The sequence below is a fragment of the Globicephala melas genome, chromosome 6 (genome assembly GCF_963455315.2).
Source record: "Globicephala melas chromosome 6, mGloMel1.2, whole genome shotgun sequence".
NCBI classification, from domain to species: Eukaryota; Metazoa; Chordata; class Mammalia; order Artiodactyla; family Delphinidae; genus Globicephala; species Globicephala melas.
This window is the reverse complement of record NC_083319.1, coordinates 75,989,644-76,013,397: the sequence shown is the minus strand read 5'-3', so window position 1 is coordinate 76,013,397 and position 23,754 is coordinate 75,989,644. Positions and strand designations below refer to the sequence as shown.

The 23,754-nt window shown below is 39.6% G+C and overlaps 1 protein-coding gene and 1 pseudogene across 10 annotated transcripts in view; one reads left to right on the top strand and one right to left on the bottom strand.

Moving 5' to 3' along the window:
- The window catches only part of LOC115838991 (protein disulfide-isomerase A3-like), a 53,215-nt pseudogene extending 42,540 nt beyond the window's left edge, over positions 1–10,675 (bottom strand).
- LINGO2 (leucine rich repeat and Ig domain containing 2) overlaps positions 1–23,754 on the top strand; it is a 1,190,714-nt gene that overhangs the window by 1,131,605 nt on the left and 35,355 nt on the right. The window lies entirely within an intron of this gene.

The window sequence follows — 23,754 nt, the reverse complement described above, 5'->3', positions numbered from 1 at the left end:
TCATAGAGTTTTCATCTTTCCTTGAGAAATCATTGTCGACCTATTGGGGCAAAAGATACTGTCGTTAAAAAGATTTGTTGGAATTCATGTACGTCATCCTCAAGTTCATGATTAAAATTGCATTTCGTGAACAACTTGTATTTCCTAACAACAACAACAAAAAATCTCACTGGGTCCCTGGAGTTGAGCTTGTGTTCTACTTTTTATAGTTCTGATCTAATGCAGGCCATTTTCTATAGTTCTATAAATTTTCCATCTTGTGTTCAATGGCAGAATACAAGCCATATAAATTATTTCAATCCCAAATCATTTGTAAAAGCAATCTCCTCACAATTCCTCTCTCTCATAGCCCCTCTCTATTTTGATCTCTGGTAAGGATTTTTTTTTTAATCTTAAATAAGGATTTCTTCCTTTTAATTCTCAGAAGGCCCATGTTTTCTGTGGCTTTTCCACCCATTTAAAATTGACTTTGTGATTGTGTTTCAATTTTGCATTCAGAGTTTCCTGTTTTGATTGATAAATGTTTGCAAGAAATATAATCTACCCTTATGCTTTTCTCTTCCTTTTTCTCTCCCAGAAGGAGCTTTGCGTGGCTAAGAAAAGCTCTTCTGATAACACTGGAAATAAACCTTTATGTCTTTGCCCTGTGATAGTCTTAGACTTTATCATTCTTCTTTTTACCCCAGTGATAATTGCTTATCAGTACATACAGTCCTATTCATATGATTCTGATGCCACCGGGGTTTACATCTCTAGGAAGATAGAAAGTGCGTCCACTGAATCCATTCTTAATAGCTTTAATAGAAATCAGACAAAGAAGGAATACTGGGCCAGGTTGGTTATCTCAAAATGATAAGGCCATCTATGCATTTTGGATGCTTTCTCACAAAGCTTTTCTTCTTCCTCTTTTGACTTGCCTGCCCTGGAGAGGTGGGGATTTGCAAAATGCATTTCTGTCAAAGCTACAATCAAAATAAGAGATGATGTATTGAAAATATATACAAAATATATCCAACTTGTGGCCATTTTACTTCCCCCAGTAGCTGAAAGGAATCTCAGACAGAAATCACTCAAACATAACACACTCAGAATATATAGGCCTACAGCCCAATGGGACACTTGGGAGCAGCCATATTCTTTGAATAAAACTTTGGGAGGAGGTAAAAATTGAACTTTCTATGTACAAAATAAGTACACCAATTTGGGACGCTGGATACCACATATCTGAGGATGTATGGAGACATAGATATAAACTATGGGGAAAAAAAGGAGATGGGAAACAGAACTGGCAAGAGAAAGGGAGAGAGAAGAGGGAAAAGGAGGACCTGAGGAAAATTCTGGAACCCTCAATTTGTTCTGACATCATCTCAGAGGAGTTGGGAAGCACAAGATATGATTATTCCATCACCAGACCAGGATAAAGTAACATGGTAATTAAATCACCTAAGGGTGACATGGCTATGCAAATTCCAAACTTCTAAAGTGTCCATGGTGGACACAGAACATTATAGAATAGTGGAAAATGTCTGACACGGCTATTTGACGGAGCACCATTAAATCTGTATGATCTCAGCTGATCACACCCTTTGGGAAATAAAAAGTTTACCGGGGTGAGAGTCATGTGCTCTTGGGAAAATGGTTAAAGTTTTCGTTTTTCTGGGGAGGGAAACCACAGTAAGCAGTAACTGGCCACTTAGAGAAACACTGCCTAATTATGGGTATCATGGAAGTTTCCTCTTCTTGCATGACAAGGTGTGTCTAAGAAAACAAGCCTCTCATGTCCTTGCCTACTCAGTATTACTGGGCTTCTTGATGGTTTTAGAAATCAAGTCAGATAAAAACACAAACCTGTTTCTGGAAGGAACTCCTGTTATGTACATACCTGCTCCTAAGACACAGAGGCGCCTGCTGTATTAAGAGGCATTCCTTAGGGATCTTCTCCAGTCTTTCTACCCGAACCCACAACCCCATTTCAAGCCCTCACCCTACTTGTTGGCCTTTTCTCATCTTGCTGCTAGATCAATTCTTTCACCTGTCTTCAAAACTCAGCTCCAATTGTGAAATCCCTTGGATTTCAGTAATTTGTTCAGCTGCCTTTTTTGGATATGCGCTATGGACCAGAGACTGTACCAAACTCTAGGGATAAAATAATACACCAACAGATGCAGCCTCTGCTCTCATGGTCATTACAGACTCTGAGGGGTATGTGCTATAACCAGGTAACCACACAAATACACGATTACAGACTGAGACAGGGGTTACCAGGGGGCCAGTCCTCTGAGAGGATACAGCAGGGGCCGTGGGTTTCATTTGGAACTCTTTTCTGACCTGGGTATTATATAATATACACTCTCTATAAGGTGAATATGCACACTCAAACTGAATTTAAACAAAGCGACAGAATATAAAAGGCCACGTGGTCTGAATGCTGCTGGAGTCAGCAATCAGTTAATTGATTTACTCCGTGGCTGAAATGGCAAAATTACTCAAGGTACTAGCTTTTCAGATTTGAGCGTATATATTCCACCAACAAAGTTGAATGGTACATGCCCTAAATGACTCATCTGATAAGTGTCAGAACTTAGGTTACAAACTGGCTTAGATTTGTCAGAAAGATATGTCCCCTGCTCACTGATTATTTTGAAGCTAAGATCAATTTAGTTCAATGAACTTTTATGGATCATATGCTACTTGTATATCACAGTGCTGTAAGTTGTGAGGAGAAGAACAATGAATCAGACAAAAATCCCTACCTTTAAGGATCTAATAGTCTTCTGTACATTCACAAATATGCTATATTTAAATAATACACTGTAATTCTGTCTGGCATTTTATTTATTTTTTTAACATCTTTATTGGAGTATAATTGCTTCACAGTGGTGTGTTAGTTTCTGCTGTATAACAAAGTGAATCAGCTATATGTATACATATGTCCCCATATCTCCTCCCTCTTCCGTCTCCCTCCCACCCCTCAAGGTGGTCACAAAGCACTGAGCTGCTCTCCCTGTGCTATGCAGCTCCTTCTCACTAGCTATCTATTTTACATTTGCTAGTGTATATATGTCCATGCCACTCTCTCACTTCGTCCCAGCTTACCCTTCCCCCTCCCCATGTCCTCAAGTCCATTCTCTATATCTGCGTCTTTATTCCTGTCCTGCCCCTAGGTTCTTCAGAACCATTTTTTTTTCTTTTTTTAGATTCCATATATATGTGTTAGCATACAGTATTTGTTTTTCTCTTTCTGACTTACTTCACTCTATATGACAGACTCTAGGTCCATCCACCTCACTACAAATAATTCACTTTCGTTTCTTTTTATGGCTGAGTAATATTCCATTGCATATATGTGCCACAACTTCTTTATCCACTCATCTGATTGATGGACACTTAGGTTGCTTCCATGTCTGGGCTATTGTAAATAGAGCTGCAATGAACATTGTGGGACATGACTCTTTTTGCATTATGGTTTTCTCAGGGTATACGCCCAGTAGTGGGATTGCTGGGTCATATGGTAGTTCTACTTTTAGTTTTTTAAGGAAGCTCCATACTGTTCTCCATACTGGCTGTATCAATTTACATTCCCACCAACAGTGCAGGAGGGTTCCCTTTTCTCCACACCCTCTCCAGCATTTATTGTTTGTAGATTTTTTGATGATGGCCATTCTGACTGGTGTGAGGTGATACCTCATTGTAGTTTTGATTTGCATTTCTCTAATGATTAGTGATGTTGAGCATCCTTTCATGTGTCTGTTGGCACTTTGTATATCTTCTTTGGAGAAATGTCTATTTAGGTCTTCTGCCCATTTTTGGATTGGGTTGTTTGATTTTTTGATTTTGAGCTGCATGAGCTGCTTGTAAATTTTGGAGATTAATCCTTTGTTGGTTGCTTCATTTGCAAATATTTTCTCCCATTCTGAGGGTTGTCTTTTGGTCTTGTTTATGGTTTCCTTGGCTGTGCAAAAGCTTTTAAGTTTCATTAGGTCCCATTTGGGTTTTTTTTTGTTTTGTTTTTACTTCCATTTCTCTAGGAGGTGGGTCAAAAAGGATCTTGCTGTGATTTATGTCATAGAGTGTTCTGCCTATGTTTTCCTCTAAGAGTTTTATAGTGTCTGGCCTTACATTTAGGTCTTGAATCCATTTTGAGTTTATTTTTGTGTATGTTGTATTCTGTGTATTGTGTTAGGGGGTGTTCTAATTTCATTCTTTTCCATGTAGCTGTCCAGTTTTCCCAGCACTACTTATTGAAGAAGCTGTCTTTTCTCCACTGTATATTCTTGCCTTCTTTATCAAAGATAAGGTGACCATATGTGCGTGGGTTTATCTCTGGGCTTTCTGTCCTGTTCCATTGATCTATATTTCTGTTTTTGTGCCAGTACCATACTGTATTGATTACTGTAGCTTTGTAGTATAGTCCGAAGTCTGGGAGCCAGATTCCTCCAGCTCCATTTTTCTTTCTCAAGATTGCTTTGGCTGTTCAGGGTCTTTTGTGTTTCCATACAAATTGTGAAAGTTTTTGTTCTAGTTCTGTGAAAAATGCCATTGGTAGCTAGATATGGATTGCATTGAATCTGTAGATTACTTTGGGTAGTAGAGTCATTTTCACAATGTTGATTCTTCCAATCCAAGAACATGGTATATCTCTCTATCTGTTTGTATCATCTTTAATTTCTTTCATCAGTGTCTAATAGTTTTCTGCATACAGGCCTTTTGTCTCCCTAGGTAGGTTTATTCCTAGGTATTTTATGCTTTTTGTTTCAATGGTAAATAAGAGTGTTTCCTTAATTTCTCTTTCAGATTTTTTATCATTAGTGTATAGGAATGCAAGAGATTTTTGTGCATTAATTTTGTATCCTGCTACTTTACCAAATTCATTGGTTAGCTCTAGTAGCTTTCTGGTAGCATCTTTAGGATTCTCTGTGTATAGTATCATGTGATCTGCAAACAGTGACAGCTTTACTTCTTCTTTTCCAATTTGGATTCCTTGTATTTCTTTTTCTTCTCTGATTGCTGTGGCTAAAACTTCCAAAACTATGTTGAATAATAGTGGTGAGAGCGGGCAACCTTGTCTTGTTCCTGATCTTAGAGGAAATGGTTTCAGTTTTTCACCATTGAGAACGATGTTGGCTGTGGGTTTGTCATATATGTCCTTTATTATGTTGAGGTAAGTTCCCTCTATGCCTACTTTCTGGAGGGTTTTTATCATAAATGGGTGTTGAATTTTGTCAAAAGCTTTTTCTGTATCTATTGAGATGATCATTTGGTTTTTCTCCTTCAATTTGTTAATATGGTTTATCACAATGATTGTATTGCATAATACTTCCTTTTTTAAAAACAATGCACTGTATCATAAAGCTAAGTTAATAAAAAGCTAGTGTTTCCAGTGTTCCAATATGGATGTCATACAAGTTGTATTTCTCATACTGAAGGCTAATTCAGTTATTTCATTGTCCTTAAAAAGAAAACATGTTACCTTTTGGTTAAATTACCCACACAATGGGTTCAAGTTCACCCTTTATTTAGATGGGTAATTTAAAAAAAATATGTCAAAATCAGCAATGTTTGCATATCCTGAGTTTTTGATATAGTGGGATTCAAAAGAGAGAGAAACTTGGTTCCAACCAGGATCACTAGTTTTTATGTCCTTCCATCTCCCCATCATGTATACTGGCTTTGTCTACCCTGACAAAGAGACTAGGTAGCAGCATAGATAAATGCTTACAGTATGCAAAGCGATCAAAATAGAAAGCAAAATTACATGACACATCATGATTTCAACTATTTTAAAAATATGTAAGAATGTAAGAACAGATTGAATGGGAACATGGACACATGGGAATAGTTATAATACAAACATGAGAATGATTTTTTTCCTCTTTGAAAAATTCTCTTGAATATTATTATAGTGGTTTTTAACAGAAGAAAAATTAATGAATTGGCACAAATAGAAGGTCTGCTTCTGCTTTCTCAGTTGTAGTGCTTCCTAACTTAGAACCACTTGCTAATGGATGAATTTTATAGACATGGGTACACCATTTTCTTAAATGTGAGTAGAAATTTGAATACAAATTGCTGTTAAAGATTAGGAAAAAATATTGAGTTTCTATCAAGTTAGTGATTCTAAACATACACACACATACACTTATTTCTCATATATTGAAATAAGTTGAAGTTTGAAAGAGAAAGAAAAGGAATGGAGGGAGGATAGGGAAGAGAGAATTTATATGTATTGAGCTCTGTGAGTTCAAGTTGGACAAAAACAATGCTGGTACATCAAGCAGCCTGCATGCTCCCAGAACTCATTTATCTATGTTCATGGGTTGTCCACGCCAGTGGTGCTCACATTGTAATATTCAGTCTGATGGGTGGGCCAGCTGTGCCCCAGTTCAGCTCTGCATCCTGAAAAGCAACAAGCACCCCCTCCCAAAGTGTATGAATAACTAAGCTTTTATAAACTCGATTGTCAGATGATGGTCTAACTTTCATTTGTAACCACTATGATTATGGGGCAGCAATGTTTCCTCACATATCTGTGTAACTTCCAATTTATCAATTATCAAGATTTTTGTGACTTCTTATCACTTGGAGTTGGTCTTCTTAGAACATCACAGAAATCATAAGCATTCTTTTTTCACCTCTTTGTTTTTTCCTAACTAAATTGGAAGCCTCTTGAAGACAATGATTCAGCTGCTATTTGTTTTGAACATAAGAGGAACTAGTAAGAGATAGGATCCATTTGTCCATTCTTTTCCTGCCTGTCTCAGGCTTCCTCTTGTCTGCTAGATACTGTCTCTACTTTAAATAATTCCATTTCAAATGCTCCTGCCATTTTCCCTGTACGTAGTACCTCCAAAAGAGTTGCAAATAAGATAAGAAAAACATTGGACTGGAGCAAAAGAGTCCAAATTTTTAGCCATGTGTCTGCCACTAAGTAGCAAAGTGTGTGACACTGGGGGGATATTTTGCTACCTTTCTGGGCCTTGGTTTTCTTATCTGTGGATTGAGGTGGGTAAACCAGTTGAGCTCCAAGACTCTTCCTGCTCTGCTATTCTGCCATTTTAAAAAAATTGTTATCGGAGTATAGTTGATTTACAGCGTTGTGTTAGTTTCAGGTGTACAGCAAAGTGAATCAGTTATACATATACATATATCCACTCTTTTTTATATTCTTTTCCCATATAGGTCATTACAGAGGACTGAGTAGAGTTCCCTGTGCTATACAGTAGGTCCTTACTAGTTACCTATTTTATATATAGTAGTGTGTATATGTCAGTCCCAATCTCCCAATGTATCCTACCCTACCCCCTGCTTACCCTCTTGGTAACTGTAAGTTTGTTTTCTACATCTGTAATTCTATTTCCGTTTTGTAGACAAGTTTATTTGTACACTTTTTTTAGATTCCACATATAAGCAATATCATATGATATTTGTCTTTCTCTGTTTGACTTACTTCACTCAGTATTCTGTCATTTATGATCATCTCTGAGGTATCTTCTGACCTAGAAGTTCTACGAGTCTCTAGCTTTGTTAAATCAGGAGCCATTCAAGGCTGCTCTATGCAGCCCTGAGAGTTGTGCGGAGGTGCTTTGGGGGGCCACTGTGGCATGGAGAAGCTGGGAAGGGGAACCCAGCAGACTGCTTAATCAGAACAGCTCACTTTGATCTATTTTATATCATTTGAAATTTATTTATTTATTTTTTGCTGTGTTGGGTCTTCATTTCTGTGCGAGGGCTTTCTCTAGTTGCCGCGAGTGGGGGCCACTCTTCATTGCGTTGCATGGGCCTCTCACTATCGCGGCCTCTCTCATTGCGGAGCACAGGCTCCAGACGCGCAGGCTCAGTAGTTGTGGCTCACGGACCCAGCTGCTCCGCGGCATGTGGGGTCTTCCCAGACCAGGGCTCGAACCCGTGTCCCCTGCATTGGCAGGCAGATTCTCAACCACTGCGCCACCAGGGAAGCCCTGATCTATTTTGGAGACAGGTCTTCCTGAATATGATTTTTTTTTAATATAAATTTATTTATTTATTTTTGGCTGCATTGGGTCTTCATTGCTGCACACGGGCTGTCTCTAGTTGCGGTGAGCGGGGGCTACTCTCCGTGGTGGTGCGTGGGCTTCTCATTGCGGTGGCTTCTCTTGTTGCAGAGCGTGGGCTCAGTAGTTGTGGCACACGGGCTTAGTTGTTCCACGGCATGTGGGGATCTTCCCAGACCAGGGCTCGAACCTGTGTCCCCTGTATTGGCAGGCATATTCTTAACCACTGCGCCACCAGGGAAGCCCTTCCTGAATAAGATTTTTATTGAAGAAAGGATTCTATGTTTTTTAAAAGAAATTTTGAAAACCTTTCATAGTAGGTTAAGAAACGTCCTTTAAAATTGTGTAAAAATACATTGACGGTGATTATGGTCTAGAATTAAACAGATTGATTTGTGTGTAACGATCAGTCAATCTAAAATATTTTATGAAAGTAATTTGGAATTGTCTTGCAGGGAACATCAGTTTTAGTCACTGTTCAACTAAGAATTAAGCTGACATGTCAGGAGAAAATGACTAGGCAGGTGGGAATATGTTTTATATGAATTTTAGGTACTGCACAGTGCAGTGACTTCCAATTGAGAGTCTGAGTAAAGTTCCTGACAGGCTGCAGTGAAGAATAATTATGAGAACAGGTAGCAGTTGTTTTCTTTTATATCTGCTTTCTTGGAAAATAAAAAGACTTGTCAACTTTATGATAGTTTCCCCACTTTTTAAGATTCTGTAAGTCTATTACATCCACTGATGTCCGAACTATTGCTTTATGGCACTTAGCACAGCGCTAGGCTTTCAAGTGGTGCTCAATAGATGCTTGTCTGATTGAACAGTGTGCCAAGAACACAGAGGTTGTATTCTAGCAAATCCAGTTGACCATATGATAAGCACAGAACCATCTAAAAGTCCCAAGTATCAAGAAAGGATTTTCCACGATATCTTTATTAAAGCATTTAATCAAAGCCCATTGACTCAGACTTTTAAAATTTGTAATGAAGGAGCCAAAAGGAAGCTAACACCCAGTCTTCCTTCTCTCTCTTTTTTTTTTCTCCTTCTTTCAGGCCTATTAATACCACTGTTTGCCTACATGATACGTTGAGACTGTTTACTGAAGGCTGCCCGATAGCGCTAACCATCCTTTATAACGCTGTTTCAGTTAAAAACCTGTCACAAGTTAGAAAGAAAATGACTCACACATTGCTTTTGGAATAATGCCATTCTGTCCTACTCCTCAAGCTTTAATACAACCCCCCTCAGAGCAATTCTTGGTGGTGTTCAGGCTCTCTTTCGCTCTCTGGTCTTTTCATTGAGCTTATCCTGTTAAGTATCTAAAATCAATATCACATCATTGTTACATATCTAAGAAAGAGGTTTTAGAAAACAATCCAATCCCCTCAAAAGCTAATCAAGTACCATAACAACAATTATTTGATATCGCAATGATTTGATAGAGGATCTCATATTGGGTGAGAGGAGAATTTTGTCATTTAAAATCCATTCTGCCCTCTATTCCTGTACAATTTCCATTATATCTATGTTAAATAACCTGTGTTTGAGAGTTCTCCAGTCCTAGAAATCAGTCTCTCTCTCTCTGTCTCTCTGTCTCTCTGTCTCTCTGTCTCTCTGTCTCTCTCTCTCTCTCTCTCTCTCCGTCTCTTTCTCTCTCAAGCTGTAACAAGCCTTAGGACAGCCTCTGTTTCATTGGACTTAGGGATATCCCTTATCATGTACAATGACTTCGCTAACAATTCAGACGAAGACTTCTGGCAGGGCATCCCAGAAGCCTGAGTGGCAGTCTCCACCAGGGAGACCCCAGAGGAAACAACTCACCCACCCATAAATCTGTTGCCTCCAGGGCAGAAAGCCCAATGAGTATCCTTCACGTCAGGCCTCCCACACCCCGACATACGTACATGCATACACTCTCACAATTAGACGCTGTGATTAAGCTGAATGGGTTTGTGAATTCAGATCGTCTGTCACCTGGCCAGTTGCACTTGCACACAAAGCGTAATTGTTTTCTCTCTTCCATCAGTGTCTCATCCAGGCATTTCTCCATGATAGTTTACGTGGTTTATGCTTTCTGGTTATGGCCTTCCTAATCCATTTTAGTTTCTCTGTCTTGGTGCTTTTTGTTTTGTTTTGTTTGTTTAATTTCTAGCCAGGTGCACTATCTAGAACCTGAGGTCTAAGGCCCAATGTCTTTCTTCCTCTAGGTATATTTGAGTTTGGTCTCAAGAGACCTTTTGACTCTTGATTCTGCATTCCTAAGTGTGCTTGAATTCTCTATTCTATCAACATTTTAACCAGCATAAAAAAATAAGACAGAATTCTAGGTTGACCCTAATCTGTACACTCTAGTAGAATCTGAGGCACTTAAGGCATATGAGGAATAAATTTCTATCCACTATGGTCTTCTGAGCTTAGTGTTTTTTCTGTTTATCTAGTGTGATGGAACAAACCACTCCAAAATGTAGTGGCTTAAAGTAATAATTTATTCTTGTCTCATGCACTGGTAGTTCTAGGCCTCAGCTGGGCAGTACCTGCTTGGGTCCTTGTACACCTGCAGTCAAATGCTGGTTGGGACTGGAGTCACCTGAAGATTCCCTCACTGGTGCCTGGGCTGGAACAGCTGAGGCCTGGTCAGGCATCTCTACGTGAAGCTTCTTCACATGGCTAGCTTGGACTTCCCCACAGCATAATGGTCTAAGAGCAGCTGGGCTTCTTATATGGCAGGTGGCCTCCCCAAAGTGGGCATTCCAAAAGACTCAGGTGGAAGTTGAAAAGTTTTGTACGACCTAGCCTCAGAAGTCACACGGTACCACTTTCTCTACATTCTGTTGATCAAAGTAGTTGAATCTGGGCCAGCCCAGATTCAAGCAGGAAGAGTAATAGAACTTCCCTTTCAAGGGAAGTGTGTACAGGGAGAAAAGGTATTGATGGCTGTCATCTTGGAGACAAGCTACCACAGTGAGTATCAAGTAAAGTGTATTATAGAAAACTAACACATTGTAATTTTTAAAATAGCGACTAAATCATAGACTGATGTCCACTTCAGAAAAAAAGCTTATGTGAACTCATTTCCTAAAATCCATTTAGAATAAATACCTTGAAAACCCACACTTAGAAAGGAGTATCAGCTGCTCCAGTGAACACAATGTAGGGATGAATGACTTGCTTAGTGGCTGGAAAATGACTGCATTAAAGTAGCATCCAACTTGTTTTAGAACCATTAGATCTTAAAGAGAGAACAAACTACTGGCTTATTGGTAGCTTTCAGACAAGGCAAACAGATATATTTTAGCAAATGTATCTTCATGGTGGTTAAACCCAATTTCAGCCTGGTGCACAGTGCAAACCCATAAAAATATATTGCCTCACACATAGTAAGTGCACAATAAAAATTAGATCTAGGTATTCAATTAAATAATAGTGAATCATAGTCTGATCAAAGACAGAACTTAGTGATCCATTAGCAAACAACTTTGTGTTATAGGCAGTGGTCTGAGGCTCTGCAAGGGGAAGGGAATTGCCCAAGGTCACACAGCTTTTAGGAAAAGAGCCAAATTCTCTCTTACTAGAGAGAGTATCGTATCTCAAAGTGCTTAATGACCTAGGAATCTTACCTCAAAATGAATGCCATTATATTTCAGCTGGAGTTTTGCTGAATTCTGCAGAGAAGAGCTTGCCCCCCAATTAATGAGCACATGCAAACTCTTAAGTCTTCTACATCTGCCAGATGAGTGCAAATGTGGATAATTAGGCCTGACCTTGAGCAGCCTATGTGGTTCACCCAGTTACAGATGTTGCAGCCAGTTGTCCTGGGCTTTGATTAAATTTGGTATAAAACCAGCAAGAACCATTATGTGTCAGAAATAACTGATAGTTTTGCAAGGAATCTTGCTGAATGTGTGTGAATATTGAATTCCTCTTTGGGAGATTATAAGTTCAATTGGACATATCCCTATACAAGAGGTTCTTTGAAAGCTGTGTCCATTAGAGCTGAAAGTAACAGATATGTATGTGTGTGCTGTGAAAGTATAAATCAATCTTTTTTAAAATAAAATAAGCATTTGTTGAGCTCTTTGTATGCTTTTAGCCCTAAGCTAGGTACTAAGGGTGAGTGCTAAAATATAAAATTACCTCCCTTTAAGGAATTTCTAATTAAGTATAGTGGTGAAGACGAGTACATATAAATATTTAGATATAAAGAAATGATCAATTATTAATTCCTATCTCTTTAAACATAGATTAAGAAAAGTAAAAAGAGCTCCCATTTAGGATTTGTTATTGACAGAAAAGATTTCATGGGAGTGCAGCTTGATATGGACTTTTAATGATAGACAGTATTTGAAGAGGCAGAATTCAGAGTTAATATTGACATATTATTCATGAGGAACCAAGGATAATAATACTCAAATGATCCGCAATCCAGCCTCAAAATGCTAGTTACCAAAAAAGCAAAGAAAATCTATTTCCTGACCTAGGATACATTTGAAATGGCCAAGGAAAAGAGGAATAAATCACCAAACATAGTGTATGGTATTATACACTATAGATTATATTAATGTAAATTAAGTTGTAATTCAAACGTTAACCTTACCTCCAGAAAACTGGACAAATGTTAGCATCGTCTGTAATTTTTCATATTAGTCAGTAAATCCTCTTCATTAACAATGGTCGAGTGGTTAATGCCTCTTATCCAGAGAATTATTGATTCTACGGCTGACTTCCTGTCTAATGACAACATACTCCAACTAATATACGGAGAAAACAGTTCCAAGGGCTTCCCTGGTGGCGCAGTGGTTGAGAGTCCGCCTGCCGATGCAGGGGACACGGGTTCGTGCCCCGGTCCGGGAAGATCCCACATGCCGCGGAGCGGCTGGGCCCGTGAGCCATGGCCGCTGAGCCTGCGTGACCGGAGCCTGTGCTCCGCAGCAGGAGAGGCCACAACAGTGAGAGGCCCGCGTCCCACAAAAAAAAAAAAAAAACAAAAAAACAAAAAAAACAGTTCCGTTGGTTCCACATGTGGCCTTTTCAGTGACGTTAATATGGATCCACCCATCAGCTTCACATGCTCGTTACAGGAAGTCTGTCAGTTTGCTTTTGCACTGCCTCTTATTTAGACAAGATCCATTTTAGAAAGCGATGCTTCAGCCAAGGCTCCAGTTACTTAGTTAACACTCCCTCACCAAATGTTCATTTATTACAGAGAAAGCAAAGCAAAAACCAACTGGAAATCTACCACTTTAGCCCATTAGCGTCATCTTCCCTCCTTGCCTTCTAATGCTCATCCATATGTACATATAACGTGTCCACAGTATTAATCCAAGTTTATTCTTTTTCACTTTACATTATATCATCAGACTCTATCCTAAGGAGAACGTACTGTATAGCACAGGGAACCCTACTCGGTGCTCTGTGGTGACCTAAATGGGAAGGAAATCTAAAAAAGAGTGGTCATTTGTACACATATAACTGATTCACTTTGCTGTACAGCAGAAACTAACACAACGTTGTAAATCAACTATACTTCAATTTAAAAAATTAAAAAAAAACAAAACTCTATCCTAGTTGCTACAAGAGCTTCTATAATGACTAGTTTTCTGGCTGCATTGATTGCTCCCTTCTCTATTTTTCCAAAGCATGCTATTCTCACCTCTATTTTAACATTTACCATGTTGTATAACTTACGTGGTTTTTTTGTTGCTGTTTTTTGCTTCTTTTCCCTATGTACTAGACTATTTCCACCAAGAGACAGTTTCTTTTGCCTCTGCTGTAGTGATTTGCACAGGGTATGGCACAGAGATTCAATAATTGTTAAATAAATTAACGATGGTGAATACATTACTTTGAGCCTTATGTCATAATTTATGTAACCGCTGTTTCTATGATTGAAATGCTATCTTATTTTTTTCACTTATATATAGCCCCTCTTGGAATGAGTACTCAAATTTTAGAAAATATAAGGATTTGAGACAGTGTATGAAGCTGACAGTGTTGTCAGTAATAGGTTAGAGCAAAAGACTGGTAAGGCGTTTTCAATCAAAATTCATCAAACTGATGGTGAGTTACTGAGGTTCACAGCCAACTGCATTATTATCACCTTTGCAAGTAACTTGAAAGAAGCAGTAAAGCAATATAAATCAATCTGAATACCCAAGGTGGGAATTTCCCATGATCAAGGTGTGGGTTTAGCTGGAGAAAGCAGTGAAAATGAGTGTATGGAGTTGAGGACAGCTGGAACCTTGTGGAAATCAAGAGGCAGGTGAAAGAAGATGGGGAACAGGGACACGTTTTTGAAATGGAAGACAGCTCAGCTGACTCATGGGAGGCATTGAAACACATAATATTTTAATATGATGGTCCATTCCCCACAAAATAATGCAAATACATAACGGGATTTCCTACTACATAAAGAAAATCATACTCCTCAATTTTTGTCTTCAGAAATGCTCTACCTCCGTAGGCATCCTGTAAAGTGGGAGAGACAGCTAGTCTGCCAAATGTGAAGTTACATAGTCGCTGTGTTATGGCCAGCGATGTTGTTACTCATCATCAACATTTGAGTTGTGTTCCTATGTGTTCAAAGTTGCCCTTCACGTTGTCTGCTCCTCCCTTTTTGTCTATATTCTTTTCATGGGCAACCAACTCCAGTGTTCTAAAAATAAGAATGTTTCTACACCTGGCTTCTGCCCAGCCTTGAGAGAATGGCACTAATTATAGTTCCCAGAGAAGAGGAGCCCAAGTGAAGCTCTCAGCTATCTTTGTGTTATCATTTGAGCACAGATCTTGAGGGCTTATGGGGGTAACCTTCGAGGTCACCTAGTCCATTTGCTTGTTCTCAGGTAAAAACACCGAAACCACAAGTGAATCATCCCAGAGAGGAAAAACTAGCCTCTCTCTTAGCTCTGACAGAGAAAGCAGTAGACACCACCAGTAACGCAGTACACAGAAATTCTTCCACTAGTTTATCTTGCTTCACCAAATTCCATATGTAACGGCGTGAGTTCCTTACTATAAGTACTTTGAGAAAGAAGAACAGAGCTTAGAGGAATCATTAGGATTTGTATTATTTTTCCTCGATTTTTGATTCATTGATGGCTCTTCTGTGTAGTGTGAAGTTTACCTGCTAGGGTCCTGACCTGCTCAAATGTACTTAGTGGGAAGTAGGCAGGAAAGGATTCTTGCCCCTTGGAAAGTGACTCTCTTTACCGGTGGTCCTGAACTTCTTGGCTTCTTCAGCAGAGCAAAGTCAGTTCTCTGTTTTTAGGTACGGTGGAAAGAACGGATGCCAGGTAGCAGTTAGTGTGTGATATTTATTTCCATGGCATGAACGTCTTATTCCTACAGAGAGCAAAGCATTTGATGCCTCTTGGTCAGAGGTGATGAAGTATATCAAAATGGTTAAGCACACAGACTCTGTGTCAGACAGATTTGAGTTTTAATTGTTGAATTGCTATTTTTGTAAGTCAAGAATAGTAGAATATTAGCAATTTCATAAGATTCAGTCTAATAACTAGACAGTGTATATCATCAGTAAAAGTGGGAGAAAGCATGTACTATTTGCTAAATGAAAGTTATCAAAAATTCATTCAAAGGAAAGACTACTTAATACATGCTGGAGCAACAGGGGTGGACTTATATAGAAATGGGGCTTAATTGAAGCCTCTAAAGCTGGGGCTCCTCTTCATTCTTTATTTCTCTTCTTCTCTTGCATCCTAATGAGCTTTCCTAACTTTGCTAGCAATGTAGAAGCAAGAGGAGAATACAGTCAGTAATATCATAATAACTTTGTATGGTGTATGATGTATCAAAATATTGAATCACTATATTGTACTCCTAAAACTAATAAGTCAACTATACTTCAATAAAAGGAAAAAGAAGCAATAGTGGGAAAACAATAGATTTGAAGTCATAAACCTTGGGTTCAAATCCTGGCTCTACCACTTTCTTGAATGAATTTGGTCAAGTGATTGTACCTTTTCAGGTCTCTCTTTCCTCATCTGGCCTATATGAGAAAAATGTCAGTCTTGTTGGGTGAGAACTAAATGAGACAATATGTATGAAAGAGTGCAGGACAGTGTTTGACCCACAGTTATCTGTGTTCTTTTGTTCTGGTCATGGGGCTTTGGTTCCAGTAGCACATAGTGACAGTACAATTGCCACACGAATGATAATAATGATGGCCTTGTGGCCACATCTGCCCAAAGCATTTCATGGCTGCCCAAAGCATGTCTGCCCAAAGCATTTCGTCCCCCAGTGCTTGCCAGAACCTTCCCTTCATGGTGTAGTTTCTTCTGTAGTTCCCATACACACACACACACACACACACACAGTTCAATAGGTCATTTAATAAGTACTTACTGCAAACACACTGTATACTTTGAGGACGATGCAATGGATAAGATAGAGTCCCCACCTGAATGGAGCTTATATTTCCATTGGGAAACTAAACAATCAAAAATGAATAAATAAACATATAATACAGTTCCAGGGAGTGACAGAAGCTTTGAACAACAACAAATCAGGATGAGAGGAAAGGATGATAGAGGGACCCTTGATCAGAATCCGGAACTTAGTGAAGAAGCAAATCAGGCAAAGATCCAGGAAAGAGTTTTCCAGGCAGAAGGAAGAGAGGTTGCAAATGTCTCAAGATGGGAATGATCTGGTGACATTCAAAAATATCAATAAAGTTAGTGTAGCTGGAGATGAGGGAATAGAGGAAGAGGACAGAAAAAAATGACCATATAAACCTTGTAAACCTGGCTTTAGAAACAGGAGTTTCTTGTGTGGACTTGGAACAACGAGGGTGAAGAGTGGGGTAAGGGTGACCTGATTGCTCTGGGTGTTGAGTGGAAATTAGGAAGGCCAGCGTGTGAGCGCCTATAGAGGAAGGAGGTAGAGGGGCGACTGCATTCATCTAGGCAAGAGATAATTACAGCTTGAACTAGGGTGGCAGTGGTGGAAACAGTGAGAAGTAGTTCGTGTCTCAGTCTTTACCTTTTGAAGATAGAGTAATCAATCCCATTGCTGATGAATTGGGTGAGGGGCATGTAGGAGAGAGGAATCAAGGATAGCTCTTGATTTTTGCCTTGAGCAGTCGGATGCTTGGGGGTGCCATTTACGGAGATGGGAGGAGTCAGGGAGAAGCAAGTCTCCAGGGAGGTCAGTTGGGGTGTTTTTGGGGGGGAGGGGTAGTGGTTGATATTCAAAGAGTCATAAATGAAGCTGGGCCCCTCATTCTATAAGTGGAACTTTATAAGTCCACATGATTTTATGGACTCTTTCCAAGGCTATGGTGTGAGCAACAGATAGTATCATTCATGCATAAAGCCAGGGGTCGCTTCACATATGATCCCACTTCTCCCATAACCAAATGACTTTTTTTGGCATTCAAAGTAAATAATTTCAAATCGAATATCTTGTTTACTTAATATAACAACAGTCTAAAGCTATTATCTCATCTGTTCTGGGCATGGTACTTTCCATGCTGATGCTGAAAGTCTAATTCATACTTAAACCAATTATTTTTTTAAAAAGAGAAACTTCCCTGACTGTAGACATACTCCACCCCCTTGAAAGTGTTGAGCATTCAGATTCAAAATCAAAAACTGCTTATTAAGAAGATCTGATAGGGCTTCCCTGGTGGCGCAGTGGTTGAGAGTCCGCCTGCCGATGCAGGGGACACGGGTTCGTGCCCCGGTCCGGGAAGATCCCACATGTCGCGGAGCGGCTGGGCCCGTGAGCCATGGCCGCTGAGCCTGCGTGTCCGGAGCCTGTGCCCCGCAACGGGAGAGGCCACAGCAGTGAGAGGCCGCATACCAAAAAAAAGAAGATCTTATATAACAGATACTTGGCTCAGTGTAAAAATCATCTCATTTTTATCCTTATATATATGCTTTCAGGTGGGTTTTTGAACTCCATTATATTGAGTAGGAGACTGAAATGTAGGAAAGTTAATAATTACCTCAGGCTCACAAAACAAGTTGGTCATTAGTGAGATTTCATGAAAAAGTGGGAATTACTACTTCTCACCCTCATCCCATAGAAAACAGCCCCCAAAGCAGGTCTTCCTGACTCTGAGTTGAGAAGACCTACAGGGAGGCTTCTTTCATGCCACTTATCCTTTTAGATGGTGGGAGAACATTCCAAAAAGAAAAGAAAAACAGTGCCACACGTTTTTCTACCTTTATACATATCTCTCCATCCTCTAGCTCCTTTCACCATAGTCTTAAAAATCATCACATCACATATTGCCTTTAAAACCATGTATTTTAGAATATATAGTTCTACATCATCTGGAGAATGGTTTCAGAGACTTTGGGGAGAACATGCTCAAGGGAGAAACGGGGGGTATTCTAACTTTTTATGTTGGATGCATACTGTGAATTGTATGCCTGATGCCTTGCTATGGATCTGCTAATTTTTTTAAAGAGAGACATAGTTTTATTTATTTGTTTGTTTGTTTATCCAGCCTTATTGAGGTATAATCGGTATACAAAAAACTTCACATGATTAACGTATACAGTTTAGTGAGTTAGGACACGATTAACGTATACATGTACACTTGTGTTACCCTCACACAATCCAAGTAATAAACACTTCCATCACCTCCAAAAGTTTTCTTCTGTCCTTTTGTTCTTTTGTTTGTTTTTTTGTGGTAAGAACACTTAACATGAGATCTACCCTCTTAACATATTTTTAAGTACAGAACAACGTATTGTTGCACGTAGGCACTATTTTGTGCAGCAGATCTCTGGAACCCACTCATCCTGCCTAACTGTAAATTGTGAAATATTATTTTGACTAACTAAACTTTCACACATTCACATCAAAGCAAACCCAGAGCCAAAAAGAAGTAGAGAAAAAATAGATACATGTGTATACATGATGCACATGGCTGATGTGTTATGACACCCATCTTGAGGCATGAGAATCCACTGATAGACACACCCTTTCTCCTCACTTGGAAAGAAGAATGTCATAACAGTTCTGTTGTCTCATTTCCATGCATTTATATCTCACCTAGACTGTCAAACTAAAATAATTCAGAGTCAAGAGACACGTGACCAATTGCTTTTTTTAAACAGAAGTGCTCACTTTAGATTAGCCTCTCCCCCCAAAACACCATTGTTTACAGCTTTTATCTCATCATTCAATACCCCATTCTCTTCTCCTCCCCAACATCTACTGTGATAATTACATCTTAAGCAGATCATTAAAACTCTGTAAATCTTTCCCCATTTGTAAAATGGGAATGCTATGAATACCACCACGTATGGTGTCATAAGGACTTTAAAAAGTAATAGAGGATGAATATAAACTAGTAACACCATTCTCCTCACCCCACTCTGCTTCTCGAATGTAAACATTTAGAGCAAGAGTTAGCTATGATGTCTAATTTAGAGCTAGAAGCACAGACAATGGATTAACTATGATGCTGACTTTGTCAGTGTCCTATAGTGGATTTCCATTTCCTTAGCCCAGAAAAGCAGGGTGCTCTTTTTTTTTAATTGAGGTATAATTGATGTACAATGTAATATGTTTCAGGTGTACAACGGTGATTCACAATTTTTAAAGGTTATTCCATTTATAGTTATTATAAAATATTGGCTATATTCCTTGTGTTATACAATACATCTTTGTAGCTTACATAGAGAACAGACTACTGGTTACCAGTGGGAAAAGGGAAGGGGGGCCTAACAAGGATAGGGGATTAAGAGGTACAAACTATTATGTGTAAAATAAACTGTGCTCTTTCTATATTCCTCTCAGACCTTAAGCCAGAGCCCAAGCGCAGGCCTAGTGACTGTTAGTTTCAACCACCAGGTGGCATTGAGGAAATGATGTGTTTCCCTTCTGCTCAGAGCTTTGAAGGAAGTTTTTTTTTTTAACATCTTTATTGGAGTATAATTGCTTTACAATGGTGTGTTAGTTTCTGCTTTATAACAAAGTGAATCAGTTATACATATACATATATCCCCATGTCTCTTCCCTCTTGCATCTCCCTCCCTCCCACCCCTCTAGGTGGTCACAAACCACCGAGCTGATCTCCCTGTGCTATGCGGCTGCTTCCCACTAGCTATCTATTTTACGTTTGGTAGTGTATATATGTCCATGCCACTCTGTCACTTTGTCCTAGCTTACGCTTCCCCCTCCCCATATCCTCAAGTCCATTCTCTAGTAGGTCTGTGTCTTTATTCCTGTCTTACCCCTAGGTTCTTCATGACCTTTTTTCTTTTCCTTAGATTCCATATATATGTGTTAGCATACAGTATTTGTTTTTCTCTTTCTGACTTACGTCACTCTGTATGACAGACTCTAGGCCCATCCACCTCACTACAAATATCTCAATTTTGTTTCTTTTTATGGCTGAGTAATATTCCATTGTATCTATGTGCCACATCTTCTTTATCCATTCATCTGTCAATGGACACTTAGGTGGCTTCCATGTCCTGGCTATTGTAAATAGAGCTGCAATGAACATTTTGGTACATGACTCTTTTTGAATTATGGTTTTTTCAGGATATATGCCCAGTAGTGGGATAAAATAAATAAATGAAGGAAGTTTTGAAGTAGGAACGTATGTACTTAACAAGACAAATGTTCCGAAGACTCATTCCATTTCTTGACACCATTTCCCCTGGCCAGATGTGCTACAGCTCATTGTTCACCTATTAAAGCCTAGTTGGTTCTCACATTCAAGATGCATTGGGAAGGTCCACACACAGCCTCCCACTGCTAATAAGATGAAGGCAATGGTTGTTCAGGGCTCGTAAACCTGTGACCCTCATAGATCAATTTCAGAGCAATATTGTGCTTAAATGAACACAGTCGCAGCAACCAGGAATAATTTTAAAACAACTCAAACTAGCATTACTCAATATTATGATGGGGACAGGAAATCCCCCAGCAATAAATTTTAAAATCCCTTTCCAGGTTCTTCCCAATCCATTGCCACACACAGTACAGCTCTGCTTCTCAAACCAGTGAAAACTCTTACAGCCCTTGTTTTTGCTTCCCCCTGCCTGCTTTTCTATCATTTCCCCACTGTACAGCCCTGGAACTGTCCAAGACTACATCTTGCAGCTGAAGAGAAGGGTAGGTTCTAATGTAGACCTTGCCAGAAATCTCTAGTGGGTAAGCAGAGAACACAATCTGGGAAAACTCAAAAATTAATCACTTACAGTTTGTTATAAATTGGATAAAAGCCTTTTGTCAGAGATATAGTTGCAAAAATTATCCAGTCTGTGGCTTAGCTTTTTTAAAACTATTTCTTTCAAAGAGAAATCATTGTTAATCTTGGGCAAAAAAAAAAGTGTTATGGCAATAAAAAGTAAACCCTGGCAGAATGTGAAACGAATCACTTATATCTTGGCATATTGTACCCACACTTAAGAAATGCAACAAACAGTGCTGCAAATTGCAAAAGGAACAATGAGATCCGGTTGCAGAAAACACTGAATTAGAAATCTGAAGTTTCATTCCAATTAATTGTAGAAACTTTAAAAGGTGACTTTACCTCTCTGATTCTTCACTTGCTCCCTTTTATTGATATGGAAACCAAGGCCTTTCTTAGTAAGATGAAAAGACTGACATAAAGTCCCGAGGGTCATCGGGTAAGCAGGAGTGCTCTAGGAAGGCAAGAACCATGTCTTTATGTGCTTTTGTATCTCTGGTACCTACCTGACAGGGCCTGGCACGTGTAAGCACCCAGTGGCTTTTGGATGGATGCGAGACTTGTACCTGGGCTGCTGAATCCAGAGCCAAAGCCCATGGCCTATCCCACTTGGTATCTCACTCCCTCACTGTGCCTCTTTTCTATTAATGTCCCACCCCCTTCAGATGATTGACAAGCACTTCTAGGCCACGCACTAAAGGTACAGAATACCAGTCCTCAACCATGTCATTATTTTAATGGTGAGAATATCTCTAACGTTAACTAGTTTTTTTTTTTTTTTTTTTTTTTTTTTGCGGTACGCGGGCCTCTCACTGCTGTGGCCTCTCCCGTTGCGGAGCACAGGCTCCGGACGCGCAGGCTCAGTGGCCATGGCTCACGGGCCCAGCCACTCCGCGGCATGTGGGATCTTCCCGGACACCCGTGACCCCTGCATCGGCAGGCGGACTCTCAACGACTGCGCCACCAGGGAAGCCCGTTAACTAGTGTTTTTGAGTTAACATTTAGATGTTAATGTTAACAGAGCCTCTAAGCTGCGTGTATTTTTCATAACTAGATGGCACAATTTGTTCCCATTGCTCTAAAATTATTTCCCCATTTTCTCTGAGAAAAAAGTGATGTATTCATACCCTTATTGTTAGCATCATGATTTGGGAAGATATCTCAAGGTCACTTGGTTGTATTTAATTAGAAATTACTATTTTAAGTGTTACGTGTTTTTATGTGTCTAGTGTATTATGGGATGGAGTCAGGGCAACAGAGAAGAACAAAGTAGGAAAGACACAGCGTGTATCGTGTGCTGTATCCACAACTGATTGATGACACGCATGTAGCACTTTGCAGTTTACAAAACGTGCCTATTTTCTGATTAACTCCTCTGAACGATCATGAGACGTTGGTATTATTGTTAACCAGTTTACAGATGGGAGGCTGAGGCTAAGCATCATTTAAGTGACTTGTTCAAGATCACAGAGCTGGGTCTGAGATTCCCAGCTAGGTTCTCTGCTCTCAGAACAAATTTTGAGCCAGGATAGTAGAACAATTAAGGATATATCGTCTTTGGCCAGATTGCTTAGTATTAATATCCCAGTGTTGCTACTTATTAGCTGTGTGAGCTAAATAAGGCAAGTCATGTAATGTTTTTGTGCCTTAGTTTGCCATTCTCAAAATGGGAAGAAAAATAGAACTTACCACATTGGGTGTTCAGGGGAATTGCATTCATGCATATAATTTTCTTAGAAAATTTTCTTAGAACCAGCATGTTAGGAAATACTTAATAAGTGTGTGTGTGTGTGTGTGCACGTGTGCGTGTTTTCACTAGACTGAACTGTTTCTCACATTTCTGGAAATCTCTCACACATTAGCTCCTAAAGTACATTTCACTGCCTTTCATCAAAAGAGCTGATTCTTGGCGGCGGCCTGATTATAAATTATGTATAGTGTATTTATGAGGAGATCGTGAATATGCAGCAGCACATCCATTTGGGAACAGGGTCCCAACGCGTAGAAGATGAACACAGACAAAACCCTGACCTCTAGTGTAATCTTCATTAAGGTGCTTCTCAGATAAAATCCCTGTGCTTCAGGAGCTGATTGCCGCAGTAACCCTGCAGCCCACAGAACATAATGCAAGCTCTAATTTAAGATATCATGCAGGAAGGGAAACTTACAGTTTTCACAGAGTCTGTAGATCAAACGCAAGACGAGAACTAAGTGTCTGCCCAGTGTATCAAGCATGGAAGCAGGCAGTGTGGCTTTTGAGTTCTTTCCTAGTCAATTTTATTGATTAAACCTCAAACTCTCTAATGTGGCTCCTGTTGCTTGGATGTCTAAAAGCAGCCTTTGAACAAAGTGAGGAGACTCAATCCAGGCAGTCAGGGAGTAGAAATACCGTTCAAAATACAAGTTGTATCTGCTTTAGAGCCGCTAAAAACCAAGGGACCAAACTGAGTCTCAAAAGGTTTAGGGTCACACGTGCTGAATTCTGTCACTTGACTTAGAGGTGCCAGGTTTGATCTGCTGGCCCTTCACTATGCTAGATGCACAGGA